General features: G+C 42.3%; 1 protein-coding gene across 1 annotated transcript in view; it reads left to right on the plus strand.

Moving 5' to 3' along the window:
* Nucleotides 1-12,860, plus strand: part of HHAT (hedgehog acyltransferase) — a 345,905-nt gene that overhangs the window by 50,138 nt on the left and 282,907 nt on the right. The gene's annotated exons all lie outside the window — the stretch shown is intronic.

Genomic DNA, 12,860 nt, shown 5'->3' on the forward strand with positions numbered 1-12,860 from the left:
TTTTCAAACCAATGAATATGAAGGTTTTAGACTAAAACTACACTTCAGATGGTATTCTTTAAGACCATTCTTAATCAAATGATCCTATAAAAACCACCTGTTGAGAATATATGTGATTTCAGTTCAGAAGAAAGAGAATGATTTCATTAAGAAGTGGGAATGATTTTCATGTCAAGTAATTTATGCGACAGTAGCGGTTATAGATAAGAATTCTAGTATTTTGCTCTTTCCTTGGCCTGGTTTCGAGAACAAGAGATTCTTCCAAGCAGATGTTTGAAAAGTGCTTTTGCAAGAGGTGGGATTGAGAACCTCTTTATATTGTGGCTAATACGGGGCCTGAGATAGTGCCAGGAGGATCTTTCTCTAGTGTAGGGGCCAGACTTTGTCCAGCATCCTCTCATATATGCATCTTGCCTCTGTGGTTTCCTAATCTGAAAAGAAATGAGTCTGTGCTTGGAATTCTACCCAGTAAAAACAAAGCACAGCCAAAAATGGACTTGGAAGTCAACCCAGGAGAAATGTTTGATTCTTAGAGGTTCATGGAGGTGAAGAAACTGAAGGGACAGGAGAAGCAGGAGCCTCTGGGCTCAAGAGACCCAAACGTGAACTGAGAAAACAGTGCCATGTGCTTAGAGATGTCACCGGACTTGGGCTCTTTTTCAGCTCTTTCCTGAAAATTGGTACTTTCTGGGCCTGCTTCTCGTGCTGGAATACAGAAAATCCCAGTAGCACACCAACTTTCTTTGTTTTAAATATGACAATGATTACCTTTTTGTACTCAAGTAGTTTCCATCTTCTAAAGTAGCAAAAAATAAAAAATTTTAGATGCTGTCAGATCTGAATATATTTTAAAATTTCATACAACCTTTTTTCAGTTTTATTGAGATGTAATTGACATATGGCACTGTATAAGTAAGGTATACAGCATAATGACTTAACATACACATATTGTGAAATGATTACCACAATAAGCTTAGTTAATATCCATTGTCTAATATAGATACAAAGAAAAAATGACAAAAAAGAAAAGAATGTGTTTTCCTTGTCATGAGAACTTTTAGGATCTATTCTGTTCTCTTAGCGGCTTTCAAATATACCATAGAGCAGTGTTAACCATAGTCATCATGTTGTACATTATATTCTTAGTACTTATTTTTCTTATAACTGGAAGTTTGTACCTTTTGATCACCTTCATTCAATTTTATATAACCTTCTGAGCAAACCTAATAATAAGTAATCCACTGTTTTTTGTATTCCTAAACTAGTTATGAACATATCCACCTCAGCCTTCATTAATGTGTTTCTTTTCTTCCACAAATTTGTTTGGTATTTGCTAAGACATCAGTGTTTCTAGAAATTTAACATTTTTGTTTCTAACACAAAGTTTCTCTGCCCCTAGGTAAATGACTTACTGCCCCTAGGTCTTAGTTTTCCCATCTGTAAAATAAATAGCTTAATACTTGTGTTTTCTATCTCTGTGGCGGGGGGGGGGGAAGGTGAACTATTTTGAGGAGTATGTGAAATTCAGCCCGTCTCACTACTGCTGCTGTGGGAAAGGGTCAGCTGTCGTGGAGTGGAAGAGTGCTGGATGATGGATTAGGTCCTGGGCTTTCTCATTTGTTGGCTTTCTGACCTTAGAAAGGCTTTTCACCATTGAATCCTAATTTATCATTTTCTGTAAAGTAGGGTTGATGAGATAGTATTATTCTTTTTCTTTTCCTCCTTTTAAAACATGGTGGGCTTCTCACTATTCACAATAGCCAAAACATGGAAGCAACCTAAATGTCCATCGACAGATGAATGGATAAAGAAGATGTGACACATATATACTGTGGAATACTACTCAGCCATAAAAAATGAAATAATATCATTTACAGCAACATGGATGGACCTAGAGATTATCATACTAAGTGAAGTAGGTCAGAAAGACAAATACCATATGCTGTCACTTATATGTGGAATCTAAAATATGACACGAACGAACTTATCTATGAAACAGAAACAGACTCACAGACATAGAGAACAGACTTGTGGTTGCCAAGGGGGAGAGAGGTGGGGGAGGGATGGATTGGGAGTTTGGGATTAGCAGATGCAAACTATTATATATAGAATGGATAAACAACAAGGTCCTAACTATATTCAGTATCCTGTGATAAACCATAATGGAAAAGAGTATGAAAAAGAGTGTATACGTATGTATAACTGAATCAATTTGCTGTACAGCAGGAATTAACACAACATTATAAATCAACTGTACTTCAATAAAATACATTTAAAAAAAAGGGTGGGCTTCATTTGTTAGAAATTTCATTAAAGAGTAAGGATGAAACATGGAAAAGGTAGGACAAAGAGGAAGCACCAAAGAAATGGCAGAAATAAATGCAAATATATCAGTAGTCACAATCAGTGTGAATGGACCCAATCCACCCCCCAACCCTAGAAAAGGATTGTCAGACTGGATAAAAGTAAAACAGAAAAAAAGGAAAATAAACAAAGAAATAAAACAGCATCCACAGGGGTGCTTCCTAGCAAGATATACTTAAAACGGAAGGACACAAGGACACAGAGTGTTTGAAAGTGAAAGGATGGAGAAAGGTGTTCCAGCAAATATAAGACTCATCTTTGTCCCGTCCACCTAGATACTAGTGCAGTTTCATTAATAGCTGGCAAAGAACATTATTTGTGTCTAAGAGGGTTCTTGTTTAATGATAAAAAGTTCATTTCATTAGGAAGGTATTATAATTCTAAGTTTGCTTATTTTCCTTCCAAATATAGAAAGCAAAAGTTGATCAATACCATAAAGATAGATATATCTGTGATTTTAGGGAGAGATTTTAACATAATTTTATCACTAATTGATATATCAGATAGAAGAAAACAAATAATACAATTAATAAGCTTGATATAAGAAACGTAAATGGGGACTTCCCTGGTGGTCCAGTGGCTGGGACTCTGCGCTCCCAGTGCGGGGGGCCTGGGTTCGATCCCTGGTCGGGGAACTAGATCCCACATGCCACAACTAAGACCTGGCACAGCCAAATAAATAAATAAATAAAAAGGTAGTTTATAAGCGGACTATGAAGGATCTTAAATACTATAGTTTGGGAAGCAGGAATCCACTGAAGGTTTAAAAAAAAAAAAGAAACGTAAATGATTACATCTAACAACTGGAGAATTCACATCCTCTTAAAGAACACATAGAATATTTATAAAAACTGACCACATCTTAACCATAAAGTAATTTTCAATGAATTTCAAAGGCTGTGTTTTAAATAGGTTACCTTCTCTAATCCCAGTGTAATTAAGTTGGAAACCAGTAACACAATGACCTGAAAACTAATTCATTTAGAAATTAAAAGAGAAAGCAAACTTTAAAATAACAATAGGTAAAAAAAGAGATCATACTGGAAATTGGAAAATAGTTAGAAATGAATGAAAAATATATTACATATCAATACTTGTAGGGTGCTACTTGGATAATTTTAAGTTTATGTAAGTACATAACTTTACATGCTCCTATTAAAACAAAAGAAAAGCTGAAAATTAATGAGCTAAGCATACAACTTAAGAAATTAGGAAAGAACAGAAAAAAGAAACGAAGAAGGAAAGAACAAAAATAAGAGTAGACATTAATGAAACAATCAGTGGCATGACTGGTCAAAAAAAATGCACAAATAACCAATATTAGGTGTGGAAAAGAGGATAAAAAATATAGTAAGGATATTTTGCACAATTTTATGACAATAATTTTGAAAACTTTGGCAAAGCAGACACATTTCTAGAAAACGTGTCTTACCAAAACTGACTCATGAAGAAATAGAAAGACTGAATAGTACTATAACCATGAAAAGAAGTTGAGTAAGTAGTTAAAAATCTATTTGTAAAGAAAACAATAGTCTAACACACCACTTCTTCCAAACATTCAAGGCACAAATTATTTAAATCTTTTCCAGGCTTTTTCAGAAAATAGAAAAAGAGGGAACATTCATTTTATGAAGAAGAGAGCATAAAATTGATACCAAAATCAGAGTATGCGCCCTACCAGATACTATGACTTAATGAAGATATAATAATTAGGACATTGTTGTATTGGCACCAGGATAGATAAATAGACCAATGTAACAGAATAGAGTTTAGAAAATACTTGTACATAGATGGAAACTTGATTTTGACAGATGTGGCATTTCAGATCTGCATGGAAAAGATAAACTTCAATAAACAGTGCTGACACAATTGTTGAGTCATATTAAAAAGAAATGAATACTTACCTCATACCATTCATAATCATTTTCAAGGTGAATTAAGTCCTTAAAATAGGACTTCCGTGGTGGCACAGTGGTTAGGAATCCACCTGCCAGTGCAGGGGACACAGGTTCGATCCCTGGTCCAAGAAGATCCCACATGCCGCAGAGCAGCGAAGCCCGAGAGCCACAACTACTGAGCTTTTGTGCCACAACTACTGAAGCCCGCACACCTAGAGCCCATGCTTCGTAACAAGAGAAGCCCACGCACCACAGCGAAGAGTAGCCCCCACTCGCCACAACTAGAGAAAGCCCGCGCGCAGCAACGAAGACCCAATGCAGCCAGAAAAAAAAAAGGACTTAAAAAAAAAAGAGTATGAAACTTTTAGAAAGCATGATGTAGGAGGAGAATATTTCTTGATGGTAGGGTAGAGAAAGATTTCTTAATTAAGACACAAAAAGTATAACTTGTAGAGGAAAAATTTGATAAGTTTAACCACATCAAAACCAAGAACTTATCAATGTATAGTAATCAATGTACATCTTTGTATGTATCCAGAAACACAGTGAAGAAAGTGAAAAGGCAAGTCACTAATTGAGAAGTTATTTGCAACCTGACAGAGGTTTGGTATTGGAATATATAAAGAAATTTCAAAAGGAAAAAACAAGTCACCCAATACAAAAAGGGCTCAATATGGGAAAAGGAATTTGCAGAAGAGGAAACACAAATGACCAATAAACTTATGAAAATGTGTTCAACTTCATTAGTAGTCAAGCAAATATACCTTAAATCTACAAGATACCATTTCATACTTTCAGTTTGGCAAAGATAAAACAAAAATCCCCTGATGATATCAAGTACTGGCCACCTGAACTCATACAGAGAGGTTGTGAGTATGTGTTGGTATGGCTTCTTTGTATTACATTACCTAGTGAAGTCAAAGAGGTGCAAAGTCCACAGCTACCAGTGCTAACTCGGACATGTTCCCTGCAGAAGCTCTTCTCTGCCAATCAGGGGACATGAGCCAGGACGTTCATTGCAGCAATGGGATTGTAGTAACAAAGAGCCAGAAGCAATCCAAATATTCTTTATGGGGAAATGGATGAATTGTAGTGAATTTATTCCATGGAAAGGAATGAATTATAATTGTAATTGTCAACGTGGCTGAATTTCTGGATCACGACATTGAGCTAATAAGGCAAGTTGCAGAGGAATCTATCAGATATGCTCCTATGCACATAGAGCTGTACAGACTACATTGATACATTCACGTGTATGATCACAAAGATGAGATAGCCATGAAAATAAATTCAGGATAGTGGTCACATCTGGTTGGGGAGATAGAATCAGAGGGGAGAGGGATTCCCCTGGTGGCACAGAGATTAAGAATCCGCCTGCCAATGCAGGGGACATGGGTTCAATCCCTGGTCCAGGAGGATCCCACATGCCATGGGGCAACTAAGCCTGTGCACCACAACTACTGAAGCCCGCACGCTCTAGGGCAACTACTGAGCCCACGTGCTGCAGCTACTGAAGCCCGTGTACCTAGAGCCCGTGCTTCGCAGTAAGAGAAGCCACCGCAATGAGAAGCCCGCGCACTGCAATGAAGAGTAGCCCCCGCTCACCGCGACTAGAGAAAGCCTGCACACAGCAATGAAGACCCAACGCAGCCAAAAAAAAAAAAAAAAAAAGCTGAAAAAAGAATCAGAGGAGAGATAACCAGGGCCTTTTTTGGTTTGTTTGGTTTTGCTTTATTTATTTATTTATTTTTATTGAGGTATAATTGACATTTTTAAAATTGAGATGTATTTGACATATGCTCAGGGGCCCTTTAAAGCACTGGTAGCTTTATCTTTCTTAAGCTGGTGCTAGGTATGCAGGTGTTATTTCATTATTCTTTATACCTTATAAACTTTATAAATATTCCTTTCCCTGTGTTTGATATGTGATATATTTTTAACTGAACATGTGGAAGAATGGTGTGGCAGGGAGAAGGAAAGATGAGGCTGCCCTGGGCACACTGAGTTTTCATCCCCTACCTTCCTCACCGTTCTGCCATGTGCATCAGGCCCAACATGGCCCCATCTGACTGCTCTCCTTTGCTTCCCACTCTTTGTCTTGCTACCTCTTGTTTGCTTCCTGTAGATCAGTGTTTCTCTAGCTTTTTTTTTTTTTCATTATTTCTCCCCCAGGAGCATTTTTAGCTATTTTCCCCCAATTGTCACTTCCTCTTTATGACATTTTAATACCACAGATATACTGTCTGTTTATGTACTGTGTACCTGCCTGTGCTTTATGCATAGAGGAAGGTTTTCTTGTCTGCAAGAACCAATTCCCCCCTTCCCTTGGAGTAGATATAGCCCCAGTAGACAATGCAAGATGTAGATTCACCCTCTGCTCGTGGACGGATATTCCTCCCTCTTTCCAAATTTCCTCTGTTTTCAGCTCCTGTTTTGTACCTACCACCATCAGAAACCTACCTAGGTTAGGATATAGATGTTCCTGTGGTTAATTTGCTTGTAACTTTGAGTTAAGTCTCTTCCTGTTAGGAGTCCACATTCAGGGTGGCTAAGGGCTCCTGGCTGAAACCCGGCTTTGTCGCTTTTTAGTGATGCAGTCTTAAGCCAGTTAATTAATATCTTGAAGCCTTTCTCCTCATTTGTACAACAGGGATGGTACCGCTTGCTTCCTGGGGTAGTGGTGAGAGTCCGATGGTTTTCAAGGTTGTGCTGGCATACGTACGATGACAGCCAAGTAAGAGGTGACTGCTGCTGGGGTCCGCTGGCCTCTGCTGTGTGCCGCGACTGTGGTCTGTGTGTGCTCCTGGGAGCCGTTCCCTCTGTGGTGCTCAAAAAGGAGGCAACTGTCAGAACTTCTGAAACCCCAGAGGGCAGAGGCTGTCTGTCCAGCCATACCTACCTTCCTCTCCTGCATGTCTTTGTCTGACCCTGTTTCAAGCTTGAGCTGGGCTGTGGGAGAAAGGATGGGGAGACACAGTCCCGCCCCCAGGAGCTGAGTGAGAAGTGACAGAAGAAACCAAATCCTGATCAGGATGCTGGGAGGAGCGGGCCACATCTGCCTGGGGGTGTCAGGGAAGGCCCCCGAGGACGTAGCTTGTGAGCTGTGCCTTGAAGGGAGTGGAAACATCTGCTTAGTTCAGCTTCCTGCATCTCATTACCAGGCATGAGTGGATAGGTGGACTTGTCTTTTTATCTGCAGAGCACATCTTATCCAAACTCAGTAGGAGGTTTTGTTTGCATTTTTCTTGGAATGTGGCAGAGTTTGCACTGAGCCGTGTGTGTGTGTGTGTGTGTGTGTGTGTGTGTGTGTGTGTGTGTGTGTGTGGTCTCCCATCTCTTTGTGACCACAGGTTTGATTTGTGCAACAGCTGGTGGGCAGGGTTCTGGTCGGGCTGGGGCACAGTGTGCTCTTTGTCTGAGTCCGCTTGGTCCTTATGTAAGTATGAACCACAACTTTGGCCCCATTAGCTCCATGCTTTCACCACCTGGACTGAGTGCTCCAGATGGCCTTAATTTGGGTGGAAGATTTGGGTTGCAGTTGTCTTTTGTTTCTCCATATTCTGGGGCACCATGAACTGTGGACGATGCTGCGCAGAGGATTAGACATTATCACTTCTTGCGGTTACAACCCTTGAACCCTGAAGGATGCTTCCCGCCTTCATCTACTATAATCCCGTCCCTGCCTTTGTGGCCCTGCCTCCTCCCAGAGAGAGGCAAAGAAGAGTTTATTTTCAAAAGTGGGATTTTCTTTTTCTTCCTTTTTTTTTTTTTTTTTTTGCCATGACAAGTAATAAAACTTTCCACTGAGCTCCTCGGCCAAGGTTAAACGCCTTTTCTCTGGGTAGGGCTTTCTCTGGGATTTGGCAAGACTACATCGCGGGTAGTGCCCTGGGAGGGAGGGGAGGCTGAGTAACGGCTCTGAGCTTTGGCTAGGGGTTTGTTATGATTGGAACGTATGTGGGGTGGGTCAGACAGTGGCCTCCTTTCTTGAACACCCTCACCACCTGAGACATTGCGTTCCCTGCCCTCAGAACCAAAAATACACCTGTGCAAACTTTTTGAGAAGGCTGGCCACGTGGGGGGCCGAGGCTGGGTGCTGTTGCTGACCACAGGGTGCGTTCTCACCTGACCTCTGACTGGCGGCACCTGCATTATTAGCACTGGGCCCCGGCTGGCTGAGCTCATTGGCCGCAGGCTGAAAAGCGTGGTCCCATGGCGCTGGCTGAGACAAGTAAACTAACGTCTGGAAGGCCGAGGTGAACAGGCGCTCCCTTCCAGCATATTATCGAAACCACACACCTAATAGGAATCTCATGCATTAATGGTTTTCCTGGAATCAGACTCTTCCACCTCCATCACTGCATCTCTAAGGAGGGATGAAATTGGCTTTGTTTGGGCCCACGGGGCTTTGCTCCCAGGAAAAGGAGGCTAGAAGGCCGTTGTGTGGACTCTGCGATGGTTTTGGTTATTTTCCCTTTTTGTTTGTGTGTGGATACACACACACATACACACACACACACACACCACACACACACCACACACACCACACACACACCACACACCACACACACCACACACATACACACACCACACACACACCACACACACACGCCATACACACACGCCATACACACACGCCACACACACACACCACACACACCACACACACCACACACACCACACACATACACACACCACACACCACACACACACCACACACACACGCCATACACACACGCCACACACACACACCACACACACCACACACACCCCACACACACCACACACACCACACACACACACACCACACACACCACACACACACCACACACACACCACACACACCACACACACCACACACACACACACCACACACACACACACACACCACACACACCACACACACCACACACACACCACACACACCACTCACACACCACACACACACACCACACACACCACACACACACACCACACACACACCACACACCACACACACCACACACACCACACACACACACACACCACACACACCACACACACACACCACACACACCACACACACACCACACACCACACACACCACACACACACACACACCACACACCACACACACACACCACACACACACACCACACACACCACACACACACACCACACACCACACACACACCACACACCACACACACATCACACACACACCACACACCACACACACCACACACACACACACACCACACACCACACACACACACCACACACACACACCACACACACCACACACACACACACCACACACACCACACACACACACACCACACACCACACACACACCACACACACACACCACACACACCACACACACACCACACACACCACACACACACACACACCACACACCACACACACACCACACACACACCACACACACACACCACACACACACCACACACACGACACACACCACACACACACACACACGACACACACCACACACACCACACACACACACACAGCACACACCACACACACACCACACACACCACACACACACACACACACACACTTATATATCTATTTTTTCAGTAGCAGCTGCAGTTGATTATGTAGTATGCAATAAATTATGCCGTGCATAAGGGTTGTTGATTGACTCCTTTTATTTATTTCTCAAACAGTGCCCCCCACTGAGTGGTTTCTGGGCAGATGTACGAAAAGAATTAATATACAGCAAAGTCTGGTCCAGTTGCCAGCAGGAGTCTTCACCAAGCCTTTGCACTTTTGTTCCTCCCTACAGAGGTGAGCTAATGAGGGGAACCACTCAGGCACATCCTGTTATCACTCAGTGTCCACAGCACAGAACAAGCTAAAGCAAAAGGGAAGGAGAGATGGTGTGAGGGGGGCATGGCCAGCCAGCTCCTCCTGTGGCTGGGTCCTGGCTCCCTATGAGGAAGATTTGAAGAATATAGATTTGCAAAAGAAAAGGCCGCAAGTCCATGGTCTTTTCTCAGGGGTGCTGATTTCAGCCTTTGAAACACGCCAGCTGAAATTGTTGATCTCTCGGAAGTCTTCCCTGGGGTGACAGGAATCAGGTTCTATCAGAGAGTCTGCTTTCAAAGGTTGGTGCCTGTACCCTGCCAGTTGTGCACTATTAGAGGCTTCCCCCAGCACAAGACTGTAAGAGATCCCTGCGAGTGAAAACAGGCAGTAGGCAGTGAGATGTGAAATAACACCTTTTTATCCTATCTGCATTGGCCAAGCAGTCTGTTCATAAGGGGTTAGGTGTACAAGCAGAGACTTTGGAAATCAGCAGGTTTTCACATTAGTGACTAAAAAGCCCCAAGTTTTGGTGCTAATTTCTTGTTCTTAGTCATAACTGCCAGGTTAAACCCCAATACCTGGGGAAGCATATCCATCCATCCATCCACCCATCCATCCACCCATCTATCCATCCAACTATTCTAACCATTCATTTATCCAATGTTTATGAAACACTTGCTATGTGCTAGGTACCATGTAAGATTCTTACATTATTGTATTATGAACAAGACAGGATATTAATTTGTTAAGGGAGCCTATCAAAAGGAGAGACGGTTATGCCCTGTTTTGAGAAGTGGTTCAGTATAAACACAGGGGGCAATGGGAACCGAGGGCAAGTTCACCTACCCAGTTCAGTCTGGCCTAGTTCCATCAGAAAGGCCATAGTATTTAGTCTCGCTTTATCTCAACTGCCACGAAAACAGAGTACAGTTTCTTTCTTACTGTTTGTTAAACTTTTAAAAGTTTCTCCTCTTCCCCTGCCTTCCTTTTGGTCTCCTGATCAGGAACTGAAGAACCTGGAATAAAGAAAGTTAAGGGGGTCAGGAGAATTCTGATGGGCTGGCTTCTTGTGCCCCAGCGAAGTTCACTCAGTCCATCTTATTGATGCAGGTTCAGGTTGCTCACGCTTTGATACCCTTTAAAAGAGCATAATGGTAAATGCAAGTTAAAGCCACAGTGGGATCCCCCTGTCCAACTACCAGAGTTGATCAGGTAAAAAATAGTAACAACACCAAATGCTGGTGAGGAGGCAGCATTTGGGTCCCTTGTATGTTGCTGGTGGAAATGTAAAATGGCCACTCCGGGAAACTGTTGGGCAGTTTTTACAGAGCTCTAAACATGCAACTACCATGCAGCCCAGCAAGCTCACCCTTGGGCATTTATCCTAGAGAAATGAAAACATATTTACATGAAAACCTGTACATGTATGTTCATTTCAGTTTTTATTCATAATAGCCCCAAGCTGGAAAACAGCCCAGATGTCCTTCAGCAGGTGAAGGGTTAAAGAAACTGTGGTCCATCCACACCGTGGAAACTACACAGCAATATAAAGGGGGCAGTCCTTTGATACCTGTCACAACTTGGGTGGATTTCACGGAATTATGCTGAGTGAAAAAAAGCCAGTCCTGGGACTTCCCTGGTGGCGCAGCGGTTAAGAATCCGCCTGCCAGTGCATGGGACACGGGTTCGAGCCCTGGTCCGGGAAGATCCCACATGCCGCGGAGCAACTAAGCCCGTGCGCCACAACTACAGAGCCTGCGCTCTAGAGCCCGCGAGCCACAACTACTGAGCCCGTGTGCCTAGAGCCCATGCTCCGCACCAAAAGAAGCCACCGCAATGAGAAGCCCACGCACTGCGACGAAGAGTAGCCCCCGCTCACCACAACTAGAGAAAGCCTGCACCCAGCAGTGAAAACCCAACACAGCCAAAAAATAAAAAACAAGGAAATTTATTAAAAAAAAAAAAAAAGCCAGTCCTAAAGGTTACATACTGTATGACTTTTGAAATGACAAAATTTTAGAAATGGAGAGATTATTAGTGGTTTCCAGGGATTAAGGATGTGGGGTAAAGGAAGCAGGAAAAAGGTGGGTGTGGTTATAAAAGGGCAATGCAAGAGATGCTTGGGGTGATGGAGCTGTTCAGTATCTTTACTGTGGTGGACACTGAACCTATATGTGATAAAACCTTTTATGTGATAAAACCGTAAGAACTAAACACACACACACACACACACACACACACACATACACGAGTGCAAGTAAAACTGGGGAAACCTGAATGTCTGTGGATTGTTGCAATGTCACCATCCTGGTTGTGATATATTCTGGTTTTGCAAAATGTTACCATAGGGGGAAATTGGGTAAAGTGTCCATAGGATCTCTCTGTGTTATTTCTTATAACTGCAGGAGAGTCTACAACTGTCTCAATAAAAATCTCAATTAAAAAAAAGCATCATATAAAATAATACTTGATTCGAATTTAAATCTCTAAACTAGAAACATCACAACCCAACATTAAATTAAGATTGTTTTATTTGTACACATTACTTGATCAACATGATTCTTTGTGCCTCATTTCAAGTGAACAGCAGTTTCCAATCATAATTGTCATTTGAACCTCTTAACTTAAATGAATTGGGCTATTCTGACTTTTAGGCAGATCTTTTATCAATTAATTAAAATTAACTAATTGGTTTTAATTAATTAATTACATTGGCTGCGCTGCCCGGCTTGTGGGATCTTAGTTCCCTGACAGGGATTGAACCCAGGCTCTCAGCAGTGA

This window comes from Delphinapterus leucas, chromosome 1 (genome assembly GCF_059928025.1).
Source record: "Delphinapterus leucas isolate spDelLeu-1000000601 "Yukka" chromosome 1, BTC_Dleu_Yukka2, whole genome shotgun sequence".
NCBI classification, from domain to species: Eukaryota; Metazoa; Chordata; class Mammalia; order Artiodactyla; family Monodontidae; genus Delphinapterus; species Delphinapterus leucas.